At 38.0% G+C, this 20,757-nt stretch overlaps 1 protein-coding gene across 8 annotated transcripts in view; it reads left to right on the plus strand.

Annotated features, from left to right (window-relative positions):
- Nucleotides 1-20,757, plus strand: part of SULF2 (sulfatase 2) — a 162,600-nt gene that overhangs the window by 12,687 nt on the left and 129,156 nt on the right. For all 8 annotated transcript variants that reach the window (XR_005829991.1, XM_040609313.1, XM_040609314.1 and 5 more), the window contains exon 2: nucleotides 325-413. The gene's annotated coding sequence lies outside the window, so the exon portion shown is untranslated. The remainder of the gene's footprint in view (nucleotides 1-324; nucleotides 414-20,757) is intronic.

Raw genomic sequence — 20,757 nt, forward strand, 5'->3', positions numbered from 1 at the left:
GAGTCTGACTACCTCCAGCATCTTATTTTTGTGTTACAATTGCCTTTATGTACCTGAATTTTGCTTAGAAGTTACTGGCAAAAGTCAGTCAGTTAACTTGTAGGATCTTGAAAACGCTGAATTAGTAAAGCTGCTGTACAAAACCAAAGACTTTGCAGAATAGGGAATGGAGAGCTTCCAGAAGAATTCTGAGAGGGTGCTTTTAGATGGTATATAAAAGAAAACTGACAACTTTGTGCTCAGACCGTAGAAGTCTGGGATGACTTGCTGAAGGACCCTGAAAATGGTGCTCACTTCTGAATATTCTTTGTCTTTTTCTGTTAGGTTACTGCTTAACTGGCAGATGTTCCCAGACTGAGAATGGCATGGTGTGGAGGACACTGGGTTAAAAGTGTTTAATCGCCCTTTCTTTGGTATGTTTTCACTCTTAGTAACAAAATATATATTTTATAACATGAATTATTGCAGACATATCTGTCAAATAATGACGGGATGCAGGAATATGGGGCTGACTTCATTAAAAGTCATTATAATCACAATGTAAAAAAAATAATCAACTGTTGCATTTCTATCACTTGATGGCTTATTTAAAATAATTTTGAAGAGGCAATGTCTAAAGCTCTTGCATGCATTCAGTAGTTATGATTATATGTTAAGTAATGTAGTGCTATAAATATAAAATGCTCTACTGCTGAAAGTGTTTTGCCTCATGAGTTTTTACCTGTAGGAAAAATTTCTGGTTCTTCTCAAGGCATTAAAATTCACATTTGTGCTACAGTTCTGAGGAATTCTAGGGGGACTGAGTTCCAGGTAACTTCTGAAATGCTCGTACCCATTGCACTGATTTAAAAATATGTGCATTGTTAATGAGGAAGTATATGTACATTATGCATCTCAAGAAGAATGCAACTGTGGAGATTTGTGTTAAAATCTGTCATCTTTCAGTGTGGTCTGGTCTTTCAGGGGCTAAAATACCTGCTTCTTAGTGCTAAAAAAAAAGTAAATTCTTCAGTGCAGAAAACCCTAAACCCCTTAAATAACAGGAAAACTTAATATGTCCTTAAAGGCTCTGGTGGGTTTCAGCCTGCTGCTTTTGTGGATGCAGAAATATTGCCAGAAAGATTCCAGTTCAGCTGGGTGCAAATACCCATACAACAAAGACTCTTGCACAGAATTTACATAGGATGAAATGGGGCTTAAATACACAGGCACCTGAAGGACAAGTATGAGTACCCTCTTTGCAAGGAGTTCTTTGATTCTGTTTTCAGACAAATACCAGGTAGTTTGGCATTGTTTGATTTCCAAAAACCCCTTGCCACAAGTAAAGCCAATGCTACCAATGACAAAGAAAATTAGTATCTCTAGATTGTGCTTGAAGTTTATTTCTTTGCAAGAATCCAGCATAATGCCAGTTTTCTTAATTCTGTCTATGAGCAGAAGGTAACATTTACACTTGGTCAGTCAGCTATTTGATTTGCAGACAGGATGACCTCTGCCATTCAAGTATCAAGATGAATTCCATTAGGAATTTGGGCTCAAAATTTCTAGAGTAGGTTTTCCTTGCCTAAAGTCTTCACTTCTACTGTGCTGTAAGGCAGTCATTTCTGAGCCCTGCTTTAAGCCTCATGCTGAACAGCAAGGCTTTTTCCTCCTCTTCCTGTCACTGATACTTCTATTTGGATTTGTTAGAATGGGTTCAGAGCCAGCAGGAGAACTTGACTGAATCCAGAGTGACAGGTGTCTGATTCTTGGATTTTCTATTATTCAGATACTTCTGAAATAATTATCTCTAGGCCAGATGCTTTGGCTATTTCTAGTCCCTTGCCATTCCTGTTTTGCTTTAAGGCAAGAAACGAGGAGTTCCCTTGCAGAGAAAAATCTCCAACATAGATGTAATGCAACATCTCCATGTTAGGTCTACTGCCTCAAATCCTCTTTCCTGATTTGCCACAGATGCATTGGAGTATCTTGGGGAAGGGACAAAAATACCATGCGTATTGGTGATGCTGTCTGCTAAAATGCCCAGCTAATAGGAATGAGCATATTGGTACCATTTTCAATTCTAATGTATCCTCCTGCTATTTTTCGTGTGTTCCCCTCCACCCCTGTTGTTATTTGGATACTCCTGGGAATCTAGCCTTGGATACTCAGGTGCTCTTACCCATCCAGCCTGTGGATCACCAGAGATACAGCTGCTCTGCATAATGCAGTACAACTAAAGTAGCTCCAGATGAGATTCCTTGAGTACTGCTACCAGTGTATCTAAGTTAGTGACCTCAGCAGACCTCTGCATTTACTTTGTCTGGCAGAACTTGATGCTAATAAATTACTTCAAGCTAGTTTGGGTATCTCTAAACTGAGCTATGGTCTGCAGAGACAGGTAGTCTGAATTTTACATATTCTCAGTGCTCTTGGAATTGCTTAATGTGGTTTTGTACATTTAATAAATAGATTGGGATATCTCTGTTTAAATTTTTGAGGTGGTATTTTTATTACTTAAATTTTTGAGTTGTACTGATTTCACTGGAAGCAGAGAGCTTTACAAAATTGGACCGATCAGGTGTTCAAATGGAGTTTCAGAGTTAAGCCACTTTCAAATTAGTATCTTCTTTATTTTCTTCTCTCCAACCTACTGGTCTACCAGAGTAATATTTTCTTTTTATAATGTCTGTGAAGTCTTTTGAAAATAACCAAATAAAAAAAGGTAATATTCATTGGAAAAATATATACTGTGAGTCTACTGACTTGAAACTGATTTACTTCTAAATTTGTATTCAGATAACTAAAGATAAAATAGATATTTTCTGCCACTGTAACAAAACAAAACAGTTTTTCTGAGGATGTATAATGCAGTGTTGCAGTTGTTAACTGTTGACCCTGCCTTTACGCTACAGGAATTTTTTGGAACTATGAGTGAGCAGTCAAGCAGAAGCCAAGCTGATGCAACAACTCTGATGAATGACATATCGAAGCAGAAAGTTTTTAATAACTTAAGACATTGCCTGTAGAAAGGGAAAACAAAGGATTTGTGGTCTACTTATAATCTTAATTTCTGAAAGGGGGGCACACACACGCATGCATGTATGTGTGCATTACAGGTTTAGAGAACTCGGAGAGAAAAAATGGTGAAGCTGAAACTTCCAAGGCTTCTGATGTTTTTTGTGACTACCGTGGTGGGTAAGATGGGTTACTCCCTTGCTTTAATTGCATATGTGAATAAATTTAATGGAGACTATAATGCAGAAGCTATGTGCTGTAGTATTAAGTGAATTTCTCATTATGCGTTTGCATTAAAAAACCCAACAAACCCCAAACCTGAAATAAAATTTGAAAGCTTCATATGTAAAGACAGTTAAATGGCTTTCTAATGTCTGGTCTCTTTTAAAATGTATTCCAGCAGTTGACTTTTAAAAATCCGCTCTGTGGATTTGTCTTGGTGACTTAGTTCATTTGACTGTTGATCGCACTTTTATTTTGATATTTTTTGCTAATGAGATAGTCTCGGTTAGAATTAGCTAAACCAATTTGCAGATCAGGATTTAAAAACACTGAACCACAACGTACCAGTTTCTATACCCGTGATTTCTCCTGCTCCCCATCCCTTCCTTATACACTAGGGGAAAATGATCTGTCTAGTTCTGATTTATTTTGCACAACACAAACTAAGCTTGTTAAGTCCAAGTCAATTATAATGAAATGTTTGAGCATATGTCAGCTTCCCAGAAAATTGTATTGTGTAATCCAGCACTTCACTATTCTGACAAGCTGAAGAAATGTTTCCAGTAGACGAATCGATCAGAAGTAATGAATCATCTATGGGGAGAGGAGAGAGGGGAAAAAAAAAAAAAAAAAAAAAAAAAGGAAAGATATCGTCCTCTGTGAATTAGACTTAATTTACGTTTGTGTGAACTCTGGTTACCTCTAGAAAAGTTATAACCTGGAATAGCCCATGACATTGCAAAACAGTGTTCAAGTTGTTTGTTGTATTCGCCTTCTCTGTTTGGCTGACACAGAGGTAACTGTCAGCAGCTGAGGAAGTAACTTCCTCTGAACCTTTGATCCCAGATTCTGTTGCTGCTCTTGCAGTACCCTTAGGAAGAGTAACTGTCAGACTTCTCTTGCTTAAATGTTTCTTTAGTGTTGCATTGTGTTCTGAAGGAAATAGCATTTACTTGTATTATCTCTTGTTGAAGAAGAAAAATGTTGAACTTACTCTGTATTATCCTTTTTCCTTTGTAAACATGTGTTCTGTAGAAACTACTGATAGAAAAGTTATTGCACTTGAAGTGGAAACCTCTGAAGATGATGTCAGCTGTTCTTTGCGGTAGGAACCTTATGCAGAGTTTCAAGTTGAAACTATTTTCTGCAGATATGAACTTGTCATTTAATTTCTAAAGTAGGATGTGATCGGTAGATTACAGTAATCCTATTGTGAATAAGTTGGAGAAAATAAAAGGCAGAGATAAAAATCACTTTCAATACAATATAGTTCACTGCAAATTCTTTTGACCTGTCAAGGTTTAGACTTCTACTTGAGTAACTTCATTTGCCTTTGCATCTCTAGAAAAACTTGTTGTGTGACAAAGTCTGAATAGTTGGTCTCTTTAAATGATAGTAAAAGAGGAGAGGTAGCTAGGACAGTTGCTACTACAGCATGCTGTGTTCATACTTATGTAGTTGGAGATGGAGGGGAACATTATCTGTTTCTACCTTACTAAATAGGGCAATGATGTTGCAAAACTGTTAAAAGGCTTTCTGTTTTGGGGTGCTTTTATAAGAAACACTATCATATATTACTGAAGGTATATTTGAAAACAGGGTACCTCAGGTTGTTTTAATATACATAGGGAAATAACTTGTCATGTGTTTTATTGGTATACTTGAAAAAATATCTGTTCAGGAATCTCAGAAGTCAAAATAGTATTGGTGACACTGAAGATAAATTACACTCTGGTCTAATCCAGACCAGAGTATTTTCATTCTCACAGCAAGGCAGTCACAAAGATCTGTCAAACCTAGTGGTTTATCTCTGGTTGCAGCTGATAATAGGCACTTACATGTGTAAGAACACAGAGAGGTATGCTATTGAGAAGTCCCTCTGGCTCAGCAAGTTGTACAAGTTGTACTGTGCCTACACTGTTCCAATTAATGATCCTTGATGGATTTTTCTTTGCCTATAAGTGTATCTTTTTTTTTCACTAAATTGTTAAAATGGTAAACCAGGTTCAATTTTTGAGCATTTGTCTTTGGATTGTGCTTTTCACAAAGACCTCCTGAAGCTTTCTTCTGAGTGGTAGTTTGTAGTTCTGAGCCCTTCATTGGGTGTGAATCAGTAAAGTGATATGAAGAGAAGGGAACTAACTTCAAGATAGCTGAGTAACTGTGATTAGAATAAGACTGTTCAGAAAAACAAAAAGATAGCAGCTGAAAAAAAGAGGAAATTCTTTCTTAGTCAGAAAAATGGCAAGGTGAAAGGTATTTCTGATGAAGGAAGAATCTTAAAAATTCTCTGTAACTTAATTTAAAAAAGAGAAAAACCAAACCACTTGTTGATTTAAAATTATATTCCAAGTCCCATGGAAACTTACTCAGAAGAAGCAGCAATTAAAATTGCTTATCCGATGATCTATGGATGTGTTTGGTGTATTGTGAAGATGATTTTATTCAAGTTGGAGTATGGTAAGGATTCTTTGACTCAGTAGGCAAAGAACTGAAACAGTTAATAAGCTCATTTCCCAGAAAGCTTTTTTGTAAACTTAGTTTTACAGGTTGATTTACTACTGCATTATAAAAAGGTGGCTCAGAAACACTATAATTTAGTTGGCTATAAATTTTAGATATTATTGAAAACTCCACATCTGGTGGAGGAGGGGGGAAAAACTGCAGACAATGACACTAAAGCATGTGGTATGGAAACTGTATTGTATAGGGTGGTGATTGGATTTGTGGAACATCCGATGTTTAAATGCTATTACGTTTCACATTGTCTGCTTTAGACACCCAGTGCTGGAGAAATTGTATATTGACATGGTTATGAAGCTAGAATGGATAGTACTACAGAACGTGGTTTAGTTAAACATAGATTCTATTATTATTTTCTTTTTTTAATTGGGTTCTTGATGTGAGTTTCAGTAAGAGAACTCCTGAGCCACATTTCTGTAGCGCTGCAAGACGTGGAGAAGGAAAATGTTACGTTTACAAGCTCCTAATGCAGGTGTTACGTGTTTTGAATTCTCAGAAAGCTTCATGCTTATAATAAGCTTTTAAAAAACTTTACTGTAGACAATTATAAAAAAAAAAAGTCTTTAAGTTCTTGCTTTGGCTTTATTTGTTTGTTTATTCCATCTCATCCCATTCCAAGATCTTAAGATCAACCTACTTAACAAAACCAATCAAACAAAAACCCCAAAACTCAAACAGTTTATCAACACATTTGGTTTGGAATGCATTATACTTAACACTGACTGGTTCTGAATTTATTTTGCTTTTATTCTTTGAGCTGTTCAGGTACAGATTTAGAGTTTTTCTACAGTTGTGCAAGATGGAATTAAGTGGTTCATGAGATCAGTTAATTTCTAGCAGGTGGAGCTTTAAGAAAATCACCAAACAGCAATGCAGTCGACATTTGCAGTGGTATGCAAACCTCTCTGGCACGAAGTATGGCTGCTGTCTAATACTGGACTATTGCTTGACAACTTCATTTTTTTGAGCAGTGGTTTGTTAATACATTAGCTGCACAGACATTTTGTTGTGTGAAACATGATCTCACATCCATATGCAGGCAGGTTTTTTTCTCTAGCAAATTGTACCTTTTGGTTTTTGCCTTCCAGTGTATACATCTTAGTCTTCTATTCGTGGTCATACAGAGCTTTAAATAGAACTTGCTGTTTGTGTCTCTCATGAATCATGCATTCATCAGCATGTGTGATAAATTATTAATCTTTAATCTGAGGATTGAAGTGTTGTCACTGAAAACATTGCATCTTAGCCTATTTTAATATTACTAAGACAGGAAAAAAAAAAAACCAAAATCATTTATTACACTTCTTTTTCCTATTAATGGTTTAGGTGAAAATTGAATTGCTCTGCTTATACTTATGAAAGCTTATGTAGTGGGACACAGGTGGAAAATTAATATTGAAGGAGGGAGATGGGATACACAGTTGCTTGATTTAATGCTGTTCTGCCTATAAGAGCCACTTGCTATTAGTTAAACTCAGACCATGAAGTGCACGTCTTGTTTCTCTAGGTGTAACGTAAGCAATGCCAACTGTGAAAGAGGAAAGATTGTTCAGGTTTTGGGAAGCTTCAATAGAACATGTTATGGTGTACTGAACTGTAGTAATGTCTACTGAATATAATCTGTTTTTTGGTGAGAGCAAAGATACAGGAAAAGAAATCACAAAATCTACAAAATGTCTACAAAACTTCCAAGAAATTGTCCAGACTCTTTCTAGCTCTGATCTTTGTTTAGTTTACTCATCTGCTAGAGAGTTAAAGAGAAACAGGTTAGTTTGCTTCATTATGAAGTTATGTGTGGCCACTCGGACTTTTTGTAGGCTGGATCTAGCTTCAGCTTGATTCTGATTCATTTTAACTTTGTTTCTATGTTTTCCTTTTTCTCAATGTCTACAAGGTAGGCTTTTTTATCATTATTTTTTAGAGCTATTATGTGGCCAAAGAAGCCCTGTTTATCACCAGTGCAGACTGTATAGGAAGAAAATAAATTTAAACTCAAAAGCAGTAACATAGCCAAATTCTGCATGGTGGTAATTTCCTTCTGTGAGTCATTGCAACTGACTGTAGTAAGAATTAGTTTAGATGCCTTTTAATTTTCAGGCAGATGTTTGTATACTGCAGACTGATAATTTAGTAATGATAATTTAGGAATTCAGTGAAAAATATAGAAATCGAGTGGACACTTGATCATTCTAGAATGCAAATACTAGAGAATAGTAATGCTACTATAGTGAATATGAAATAGAGAAGATATCATGGAACCCAGTTGCATGTTAGCTATAATCAGGCTATTGGAGTGGCAATTCTAAGACTCTTAAACACATGCTATTGCAGAACAGAATAACTTCTGAAGGTAAAACTAGAGATGTTTTAAAATTATCTTTGCAAGAAACTGAAGGAGAGAGGGGTGGAAGGACTTGAGCAAAAAGCAAATTTTGAAGCTTTTGGTCTTTTCTGCTGTCTGCACTGTTTTCAATGCACACCCTTGGTGTCATCTGATCCCATTCCAGGACTTCAGGTTCTGACTTACAGTGCCTGTCTGCAGCTAAGACTTGAAGGACTTCTAACATTAGAGATCAGTATGTTTATGGGCGTTAAGTGTTTGAGGTATGTGCTTTGTGGGATCCTTTTGTAGGGGGAGCCATTGGGAGATTCCTAGGTGTGAGGGGAAGTCATGGTGTGGGAAAGATGCTACCTGGGATATTCAGCTGAAAGGGAGCTGGGAGAATGTCCCCAGCTAAAGGAGAAAATGTAGCTGCTGTAAATGGAAATGGCTGTTCAAGATGCTACAAGGAGACAAAAGGACTGGACCACCAGGTAAGTTTGTTGTGATGCTTGGCTGGGCTATGCAGAAATCATTCCATTGACTGTTCAACAGGAAGCGTTTGAAACTTTGATATTAAAGTTAATGAAGTGTTTTCTCCTCCCCCCCTTCAACTGATGCTTCCAGAACAAAAGAAGATCATCTATGTACAGAAATGCCTTGATTGAATGAATTGAACTGTTGTTTTCTCATTCTGTAATTCAGTTCTTGATTAATTATATGCAATTTAGGTGAAGCTACAATATTAAAGCTGAATTATTTAATTCTTAAAGTCGTTCTTGGTTAAGAAATACTCACCTTGTGATTTGCTGGTGTACTTTAAATTATCTGCTGGGTGCTGTGGTCACTAGATACTGACCTGCATCAAAACATAGTACCTGTGTTGCTAAACTTGTGCCAAAGTCTAGCACTAATTTTACTTTGACTTATTTTTCATTTTAACTTTGGATTTTAGACTGAGTAGGAGTTTGATACTGGATCCTTATATCTGCTTGTTACTTGTAAGTGTAATTTAGGTCCTGATCAAACTCTTGTTAAAACTGAATGTTTTGAGCTTTTTCTTAACCCATGTAGTATTTCTTAGACTTGTGCATTTATTACTTCTTTGCCAGCCCTGTTTTGGGAGGGAAAGCTTAGTACAGTATTTTCTAGTGAAAAAAAAAAAAAGGGGAGAGGCAAGAAGGCAGACTGTATACAATGTTAAATACTCAGTATTTGTGTTTGCGTACTTTCATTCAGAACCATTTAATTTGTATGCATGTGTGTGTATACACTGTACTTTGTTTCATCAAAATAATGTGAAATTAGTTAAAAGTGGTATGAATCATAATGACTTGGTGCCTTGGTATCCAAGATACGTTAACATGCTGATAAGTTACTTGTTTTCCTGCTGTGAGAACTGGTTGCTGTATTTGATTCTTTAGCTGAATACAAACTAAATTAAATCTGCAGTGACCTGTATTGTGCTCTAGCTAATGACCCAGTTAACCTCTGGTTAATTTTCTGTCTCTTGGTGTCCTGGGAACAGGGACCTGTTTACTTCAGTTGCCACAAACCTTTAGAAATGTGCCACTGGCATTTATTATTCTAGAGCTGTGTGTTTTAATAGAAATTAGCTAATGGGCCATGGGGGTCTGCAGAAGTTGTAGAATGCCAATGAGGAGTTTTCTTTCATTTTTTCTCCACCCTGATTTACATGACTAAGCTTTTAGCTTTTCTTCGTTTTGTTTTTGTTTCTTGAGTATTGATCTGTCTCCTGTGGAGGAAACAAACTATTTGCTTAACGTGCAGGAGGACATTATTGTTGGCAGCTTCCCAGAGACTTCCCTCTTCTGCATGCTATAAATTAAACTAGAACCAGTACAGACATTGGTAGGGAAGTTTGCAACTAACGCAGCTTTATTATTGCAAGTCTGTTATGCAAATAAATCTCTGAATATAACCATAAAATATTAATAATGAAGATCTCGTCTAAGGGCAGATCTGATTACTATTTTTCTGATGCAAATAGGATTCTCTGGGAACTGGGTGGGTTCATCTATGAAGTATATATATTTATTTTTTTTCAGGAAATGAAGTTATACTGATAGAACAACTGTCAGAGCAAGACAGAATGATTACCCACACCCATTTGTAGTAACAGTCCGTATAGTCTGTGTCATGGTCTTGGAGATATTTTTTTTTTTTTTTAATAATAGTGCATAGTCCAAAACAACCTGAACCTTTTTTTGGAATGTAGAGCATCCAGTGCTTACAGGTTGAGGCCTTGAGAAACAGCTGTTCTGGAGCCCATCCTTTCTGCTCTGTCTGTTCCTTGATGTTTTTACCACACATTTCCTTTGGAGATTAAATCCTTCCTTTGGTTGAGTCCACAAAGACTGATGGAAACAGTTCTACAGCAGTCCAGAGTCCTGTGTTGGCCGTGTAAATAGATGGGTCTGGAGCGGGAATGGGGCAGCTGGGGCTGTTTTGCTCAGCTATAGGACACTTGTTCAGACACTTGTTAGTTTTGTTTTGGGACTTTTTATGACCTAAGAATCACTGATTGATGATCATATGTTAAAAATATGCAACACTGAGAGGGGGACAGGAGAATTTTCCACTAACAGATCCCTGGGAACTAGCTCTGTTGGGTCAGGTGGCTTAGGCCACCACACAAAATCAGCAGTGTCTGTGCTGTGTCTCCCTTGGGTATATGCTGCCAATTTTGCTAGAGACCAGCTACCTCCACCAGCTGGGGAGAACTGGCATTCTGTCCCGATTTCCTTGTTACCTATAAAAAGAACATTAAGCATGGAAAAAACATTCCTGAGACAGGACTATACAGGCTTTATCACTGGCTGTGAAACCCCTGCCATCCAAATAGGATTTTGCATATATTCCATCTGGTGGTTAAACCAATTTCTTCCTCACTTCTAAGAGCCTGTCTGTAGAGGATCCACCACATCATATCCTACTGGACATTACAGCCCTTCCCCTCCTTTTTGTAAGGGGGGAAATTATGTAGAAGTAACACTGAAGTTGTGGTTTGTTATTTTACCGTGTGGCTTTGTGCCTTCAATGATGAAAAAGTGTCCTTTATTCTCCTGGGTTGTTTTGTTTTGTTTTTTTCTTGTGGTAGAGGAAGAAGCAAAATACCAACCTCTGTTGTTTTGGTTTTCTTGAAAATTGAGTCTAAACAAAAAAGAATTTTAAGTTGCAAGATATTAAATTCTTACCTCTTCACCTACTGGAGTATCTTGAAAATGAAAACTTTTTCTGTCAGTCATCAGAGAGTACAGGGAATTCTATGTACAAAGAGAGCTACAGTGCCCCGCAGCTTAGTCCCTGGTCTTTTCTGTTTATGAGCTTATTCTGTCAGGGTCTGTTAGTTTTGGTATTGTTAGTGGTTTAACAGGATTTCAGACATGTTGGTGGTCTCCATGGGTCCTTTCCCTATTTCACCTCTGAGTAAACCTACTGCTAGAGGAAAAAAGCAGCTGTGACTGAGAAGATTGGAATTACACACAGTGTAATTCCCTTATTCATAAATTTATAAGGGAATTGCTTCTCTTGGTTAGTAGTTGAAAGGAACCAAATTGCAAGTTTTTTTAAGAGAGGGGAATATACTTTTTGGATACTTCAAATCCTAAAGTCAGTGATAACTCTTTATTGTCTTCTCTTGTGTTTAAAGAGAAATTAATGGGAGAAGTTACTCCTGTGTAGATGTATGTGATGTTTCTATTAATTTTTACAAATCTGCCATCAGTGCTATTGAGCCAGTATAAGAACAACATGTTCAGATTGAAGAACTAACCTCAGTTCCTTCAATACCAGGTAAGAAAAATGTATTGAGCATATTATACTGTGTTCTGGATAATGTTCTTACACGTTATATGTTCAGATTAAGTTTTGCGTTTGAAAATAGATGCCCTCTTGTTGAAGGGGCAATCTGACATAATGTATTCATCTGTCAGACGTTTCTGAACGCCTTGCAATGCAATGCAGTGAATTGTGATCAACTTTTGAAGGTAATGGTATGGAAGTGTAAGAATGGAGGAAGAAGCTAAAACACTTTTGAAATCCTGAAATGCTCTTCCCTGATTATGACTTTCATTGCATATCTATTTTCAAAAAGGGAAGCTATTGGTTTTGGAAATATATTGAATGATCACAAGAGATTTAATATAATACTTGAAGAATATCATAATGAATAATCTCTCCGAACTGCTTTTTTTTGGTAGAAAAGAAACTACTTTCCTAATGGTTCTTTTTTTGAGTTTTGTTTATTTCACATTTGTTACTCCTCTTGAGTTCTAATGAATAGAAGAAAACTTTTTTAAAAAAATTTTAAATTCAAATCATGAGTCTTGAATAATCTGATAAAGGTGAATATGCCATACATGCAGCCACGTGGACTATGTAGGAGCCACACTGAAAGGTATCTGCTATTGAACTATGTGGCCTTCTAAAGGGATGCCTAGTAGATCCAGGAGGTGCACTGCTCCCTCAGTGCTGCATAGTGCCGTGGCTTCTTCTGTCCTCAGATGCAGTGATTCAGATGCAGCTGGTGAATTCTCTGAACAGCCTAGGAATGGAGAAACTGTCATGTAAAAGCCTTTGCTTTTAGCTCTGTAGCCACTGAGTCAGAGTGCTTGACTGAGCCACAAGTGAGTGTATGCATGTGTTCTTGGCATTTGCTCAGTGGAGGGAACAGCCTTGTCAGTATTTCATCATTGCTTGTAGCTGTGGTCATTTGTCCAAGGGATCCATGTGTTTTAGTGTGATGATAAGTGTGATATGGAAATCTGGAATTCGTTATTTTGTATTTACTGTGAATTGTTACTAAATAAGTACATAAAGCCTGTAATCAATTAAAATGCAAATGCCGATCATTCACTTGCACACTGAACTTCAAGTTTTAACTTTACCTTCTCTATTGCGCATCTTTTTCTCATGTTGGCTGCATGCAAACAAAATTCAAAGAGACTTCCAGAATTTTATTAAAACGTGAGATCAGAAACATTTTTAGACTTGTGGCATTAGGAACATCCCCAGTGCTTACTTCAGATATGACCTTGCCATGCCAAAGGTATTAGATACACACTGATAGAGAGAAAAGAGCTCCATGTTCAATATAAATGTAAAAAAGCTTCAGACACTGTTGATTATCTGTTGCTTTGCATGAATAACTACAGCAGCTTGAAAATTCATAGGATTTGGCAAAGAGGGGAAAATTGCAAATCCTTTTCAATAGCTAGCACTGCACTCAGATTAAGTTCCTGTGAAATCTTTCTGCAGTCACTAATTTCACACGCTAGGGATGGAACTGTGGACAGTTTATACCATATAAATCTTGGTTTAGTAACAGTTTCCTTGAGCTTTGAAATGTTTTTAAGATTTGTTGCTTTTTTATAAGGAAATAGCATATATAATGCCTTTGAAGTAAATATTGTAGGTTGTTAGATGTTTTGTTTTATAATTGTAGCATCTATGACAATTTAGAGAATGCTGGGAGAGGCGCAAAACATATTATTCTAACTGCAAATCCTATTTACTGTGGCAGTTATGAGCAGGAATAAGAGTTAAAGCAGCTTATTAACATCTGCTTTATCTTTATTTGGAAAATAAAACTTAATTTGGCAACATCAGTTTATATGCAACAGGAAAAAAGTAGAATGAGAAAAGCAGTTTATGAAAACTTATACTATTTTTTGATGTATAATATTTTTATGGAATTGTCATACAAGCCTTCTACATCTTTTTGTTTGAAAAGGAGGTTCTCAGTGTTAGGACAGAACACCTGCCTCTCAACCCAGAAATTTGGTAAGGGCTATTCTAGCATGGCTAGCAGCCATGCAGAGGAGGGGGGGGAAGCAGACGATTTAGCTGGTATGTGAGAGAATAGTAGAACTGAGACTGAAAAGTTACTTCCCAATTTTAAACATTTGCCACATCAATTATGTATTAGGGGGTATCTTTGATGCCTTACACTCATCGAATCATCACAGGATCATTTAGGTTGGGAAGGACCTTTAAGGTCATCGGCTCCAACTGTTAACCCAGGACTGCCAAGTCCATCACCGAACCATGTCCCTAAGCGCCACATCTCTGTGGGTTTTAAACACCTCCAGGGATGGTGACTCCACCACCTCCCTGGGCAGCCTGTTGCAATGTTTGACTGCCCTTTCCATGAAGAAGTTTTTCCTAATATCCAATCTAAATCTCCCATGGTGCAACCTAAGGCAGTTTCTCATTGTCCTGTCACCTGTTTTCTGGGAGAAGAGACCGACCCCCACCTGCCTACAGCCCCTTTCAGGTGGTTGCAGGGAGCAATAAGGTCCCCCCTGAACGCACTCCGCCCCAGCCCCGTTCCCATCTCTGGACACGCTCCAGCCCCTCCACGTCCCTCCCGCAGCGAGGGGCCCAGAGCCGGACACAGGACTCGCAGTGCAGCCTCACCAGTGCCGAGCACAGCGGGACGATCGCTGCCCTGGTCCTGCTGGCCACACTGCTGGGGACACCAGCCAGGCTGCTGTTGGCTTCTTGGCCACCTGGGCACACTGGGGGCTCCTGCCCAGCCGCTGCCGCTGGGCAGTTCCCAGCCCCCTGCCCCAGCCCACAGCTGCCGGGGGCTGGTGTGACCCCCGGGCAGGGCCCGGCACAGACCCTGCTGAACCTCACACCAGTGGCCTCGGCCCCTCAGTCCAGCCAACTCCAACCAACCACTCAAGTTAACCAACTCCAACTCGAGCCACTCTTCTTTACCCAACCACTGTTGCCCTCCTCCAATTCCTGTACCTAGAAGGTCTTGGTTTTATTTTGATATGACTCATTTTGAAGTCGATGTGACATGAAGTCAGTGTGATATAATATGATGGCATAGGAAAAATGCTTCCTGGGAAGCCCAAAAAATGATATTGTGTGAAATCTGATGTGCTGTATTTGGATTACTATGCAAAGAACACTGTCAGTCCAGCACTGTTCTCATTTACACGCTTTGTAGCTGTGTTTGACAGTGCCCCAATATTTATCTAAAGTAGTTAAAATTAGATTTGTTGCACAATCTGTAGGTTTTATTAAGTTTAAATCTTTGGTAAAAAGCCCCAGTATTGATTATGAATTATAAATCTATAATTAAAAATAGCTGGAAAAAAGGAAAGAATTATTCTAGGAAATCTGGGGTTGTTTTTAGTGAACAGAAGTAATAGATTTCATTCTTCCATTTTAGAAACACACCAGTATATTCTTTGTAAGGCAACAAGATTTTCATACTGTCAAACATCCAGCTGACCTTGACTTAAGCCAATGAAAAACCCTGTTCCATCTTCCCGCTTCACTTGTTCCAAAGTGAGCAAGTACGAGTGTGCAGAAGTTCGTATTTAACATTCTTTATGGATTGGGTGCCTTATGGGCTGATGGTGGAGTCTTTTTACTGGGTTTGAATCTCTTGTCTTCTGCTACTTGGGCTGGAGATGGAGATGAGAGATGTAAGCAGTATTTAAGCTTCTAGTAGTATGTAACTACTTGGAGAGACTGGTGAGGTTATAGACACCAAACTGGCTTATAATGCTTTAAGTTGAGGAGTTGAAAAACTGGCATAATGGAGCTAAATAATCTGGACTGTCTGTATTTACTGTTTCTGATCAATGTGTAATTTAGACCTTAATCTGGTTTTATGGGCTGCTTTCTTCAAATTTTCTTTTGCCCACCCCCACCTCCTCCCCCCCCCGCCCCCGCTCTCAGTTCTGTGGGTTGCAGGACTGTGATCTCTTTTCTGGTGTGGTGCATGGCTGATAAATGTTAACGTTACTTCTGGTAGCAGGTGTCAGATGGGGAAGGATCTTGTAGTGAACTAGGTGTTGAAGGAGATATGCTGCTGTTTTTAATGGCCAGGCATAAATGACTTGTCTGTGAAACAAATCCTCCTCAGTCTGTATTTACTTAGATTTTAAATAGAGGGGATTTTTTTTTTTTTTTCATTTGCCTAGTCTGAGAATTTAATGTTAGGAAGTGTTGAGTTGTCTAAGAATAAGGAATGAATTACAAGACTTTCAGACAATATACTTCTTGCTAACAATATTAGGAATATGGGGGGGGGGGGGGGGCGGCGTTGTGGTGGGGTGAGTTTTTTGGTATGGTGTGTTTTGGTTTGTTTTTAATACCAACTGTTCCCTATCCCCCCAATATATAAAAACAGATGTGTGGTTTTCATTACATGTTTTATTGCTGGGTTTGAATTAAAATACCTTCTCTGTATGCAGATTGCCTTACTGCATTTTCTTCAAGTGTTCATTATAAATATGAAATCTAAGATACTTTAATGGTAAATTCAGAAATGTGTTTCATCTGTTTCTCCTACTATAGACTCTACCAACATATATTTGGTTAAAAACAAAGATGAAACAGATCAACAGAGAAATGACAGCCAGAAATACAACCCATTATAAAATCGGTTAAAATGTCCAGGTTAGTTTGTGTATTGCATATTGCCAGGCAAATGCCTGGCAGAGGGTGCAATCTGTGTGCTGAATTAGGTTATTCATCATATGTGGGATGCCACAGATGAGTTGTATTGATTTTTATGTATTTATTATTTTGCATCATGTGGCTCTTAAACCTCCTCTTTTTAAAAATTAGTAGTGCAGATGCACCCCTGTGTATGACAGTGCTGCAGCTTAAAATGTCCAAAATACAAATATGTTTTTAAGACAGTTCTTTTGAAATCTGTTGCTTTAAATGGACCAAGCACTAACATTTTTATGCAGAGATGAATGTTGATTTAATCTACATGTTCTGCAGATGATGTTACCACCTTCATATCTCAAAATGCAGTAGGCATTTTGATTGCTTGATGTAGAACTATGTCTTGCAAAGTTACCATAACTGTGACTGTGTGACAATTATTCATTCATGTGTGAGTCTGGGCTGATCACAAAGTTCAGGTGTTGTGCTTGGTTGAAGTATGGCTAAAAAGTTAAGCCTTCAGCAGTGGTTGTGATTCAGTTTTGTGCTGCCAGTGTAGCCCCCAACTAAAAAGCCAGCATGCTTCAATTTTAACTTACCTCTTTCAACTTGAGATTTGTTTTCCCTTGTTTCATCTGATCGCTCTTTGGCAGTTTTGATTCTGTTTGTGCTATATTCTGGCTATAGAGAAATACAGAGAGCTTCATCTTTTGTTAGAAGCTATGACATGCTGGTTTCTGTTTTCAACTAGATTCTTAAGAGGAACACTATTTATTTCTTAGTCAAAGCCTGAAGCTAATTCCATCTGTAAATTTGTGATGCCACCTTATAGTAAAGGAAGCTGCAATGACATGTCTGTGCCAGAACTCTGTTTTTAATGCTAATTCTTCATGTTTCTCCAGACCTTGCCTAATGTATGTCATGTATGATGAATTATGAGAGTCTGAATGAACTGTGCTTCAAATTTAAGGTGTGTTTAATTAACTGCATAAAAATACAAGAGACTGGAGGAGCTTTCTCCTTCAAAACCAGATCTCTTTAGAATTCCTTGTAAGCATTCTCGTTAATGTTACAGAAATTGTTCAAAAAACAATGTCAATTAATATTTTTGGAAATAAGATGTGCTACGTTCTGCTTTGTGTACCTTTACGTGCAGAAAATGCTTGGTGCTTGTTGTGTTGTGCTGTGTGTACCAAAACCAACAACTTTCTGTGATTTTAAGGTAAACTGAAATCTTACACAGTGCTTTGGGCTATAGTTCTCTGTCACAGAGTAATTTAGGCTGGAAGGGGCCTGTGGAGGTCAGTTAGTTGAATGCCTTCCAAGCAGGAGATGACTTCAAAAGTAAATTGTAATTTATTGCTCCTGTCTCTTGCTTAAATGTGGACTGTCTCCTTGCAAGTGAGGTGTAGCTGAAGAAATATTATATCTGACCTATTAATTCCATCTAGTCAGCCTCTGTTATGAAGACAGGTATCCCTGATGTCTCCAATATCTCTGCTAATGCCGGGTGCAGCAGAGGTACCAGACTGCAATGGAGGGATGCCTTTCTTACATGTAAGTTGGAGAAGTTACTAGGCAAAACTTAGAGTACTTCCTGACTACTTGTATGACACGGTTCTCCACGTGACAAGTCTACAATATGCTGCAAATATTGTCCACTCACCAAAGCATGTGCCAATGAGAATGAGGAGACAGTGTGGCTTACGTAGAGATATGTGCTGTTGCAGCTAATTTATTTTTACAAGATTGTTGTGTTGCTCCTCTAGCAGAGCTGGCCTGTATAACAGCCTAACATAGGGCAGAGTCAGTTTCTTTGTTATTACCCAACCTGAAAAGAGAGAAGAAGCTGAACTAAACGCAGTATAGGATGCAATACAAGGATGCTGTGAGCTGTTTGGTTTGTTGTGGCTGGATGGCAGTTACTTACTAGCTGAGGGGATCACACTGAGTCATCCTGTCATCTGTAACTGGAAGATGCTTAACTTAGTTCTGGCTGGCTGAGTCAATGGTAATCATTAGGCTAGGGTTACCCAGAGGCTACAGATCTTTTTTATGCACTTTGTCCTTGCTTGAACTTAGGTGCTGTTTCCTTGATAGTTCCCACTCTCTTCCATTAGCATTGCTTCAGCTTTTGCTGGGTTCAGTGAGAGCCTGTTCTTACGGGAACTTGATTTTGTGCTTGGCTAATTTAGCCATCAAACGTATTTCATCCTGGTGGCTAAAAAAGGAGTTATAGCTGAAAATTGTTGGAAAGGATAAGAGATTAAAGAAGATCAAAATAATGTCTTTTCAGTTATTCACATAGAAGGGATGCGACTGGATTGAAGGGGGGGGGGGAGTTTGTGCCTGGTATTTTATAGATTATCCTTACTGGTTCTGTGGTATAGGCCTAGATTTTACCTCTGTTCTTTCTTAATAAAATAAACCAGCAACTTTTTGATGGTAACTATGAAAATGAAAAACTACAAACCATTTTTTCTGCCTGGTATTAGGATCTTTTGAAGCTAGAATCCTTTTTTTCCCCTGTTATTCTTTTTTCCTGTGTTCCCTGTTGCAGTTTCTTGCTACCACCATTAGTTTTGAAAGTAGCTGTCTTTCACTGACAGCTTATTGCAAAGAATACTCTTTTGCAAGTGATCCCCAAAATGTTTACAGGAATGTGATTGGTGACACAATTCACTATCTTATTTTCTTCATGTTACATTATCTAGGCCATAGATTAAAATAGCTATGTAAAGAAGCTGGCATCAAGCTTTTTGGAGCTCTACAGTGGATCTTATAATATAAGCACATTCCAGTTTAAACTGAAACTTTGCAATAACAAATTAATGACAAATAGCAGGTGTTCTGTAGAAAAATGCCTCTAACTGGTCTTCTGTTTTGAAAGACAAATGTCTGCTTAAGTTGTAACAATAATCACTGTTGTTACAATTTGTGGAAAATATGATACGTGTGAAATTTTCCCCCAAATGAACCTCTTCTCTTAAAGGATTTTTCACAATAAAAATATTGTATTGCATAATACACATTTATATCAAAATCTATATGCAAAGCATGTGATTAAAAGGCAAGTACAGTTGGCATTTTAACATCAGTTTTAATTGAGGCTGTTCCTACATTCTGTACACTTCAAGGAAATTAATAGCAGCGTTGCAGTCTTTCAAAAACAATTAATTATCCCTGCTGATTACCAGTTCCCGTGCTTCCTTCTTAACCCTGTTTTCTGATAGCCCAGCAGGTTTGGAGAGCCACTGTTTATTTATACAGAATATATCATTGCTTTGATGGGAGGGTGTGGGCATTTAAAAATTTACCAGCTGTTTCAGGTCACTTACAGCTTAAGCTGCTCTTTGGTTTTGAATGATTTATTTAGCTGGCCTCTTGTTGAGTTGTCAGCAGTTTGCAGAGACTGTAACCATGTGAAGAAAAGATCCTAATTTGTCAGCTTGAGAGAAGGGGAGTTGTTTGTAGTCAGGGAGAAAAAGGAATTAGTTAATTTTGTGGGTGTGATGTGTTGGCTATCCCCAGATGCAGTACTGAAAGATAGATGGCTGTCAGCCATGCATTTGTGATTAGTGATTGAAAAGAGAAGAAAGGATGAGTGTGTGAGGTTAAAGGAAGGTAGCAGAGATTGGAATAGGATATTTTTTTCTGAAAGATGTGAGAGAACGTACGTATGTGCACATTTTATGCCTCAGAGGGAAAACGAGAGGGAGTTGTCAGAACTATGAGCAGATATGAACAAGGAGATGAGCTTTCCCCCAGCTTCAGAATAAGATAGTATATGATGTTAAAAAGAAATAACTGCATAATCTTAAATAAGATATGACTGTGAAGTATGTACCTCCTAACTGACTCATCTGCTGTGGCAGTTCATGACAGTAGGAAGTTTGTCAGATGTATGTCACAGTTGCTTTAAAGAAATAATAAAATGAGTTTGACAATAATGCTGATTTGAGGCAAGCCTTATCTGCAGATGTAAATTGGTAATTTCTAGAAATCAAAAAAGAATGATGGATGTCACCTGCGTAAATTGGCATGCTTTGGCTGAACATGTATTATCAGGGTGTTAAAGGGTTTCACCTTTTTCTGAAATATCACATCTTGGCACTTGGAAGGAGTAATACAAGAGCAGGATTAGAAAATGATGATTCCGTTGACATAATGATTTTTTAAAAGCCTGTCCAGAAAGCGGTTATGTTTCAAGTGGGTGATGCTTGTCCCAATGGATAACAGGAGGTATTGTT

Source organism: Falco naumanni, chromosome 10, assembly GCF_017639655.2.
Source record: "Falco naumanni isolate bFalNau1 chromosome 10, bFalNau1.pat, whole genome shotgun sequence".
Taxonomy (NCBI): domain Eukaryota; kingdom Metazoa; phylum Chordata; class Aves; order Falconiformes; family Falconidae; genus Falco; species Falco naumanni.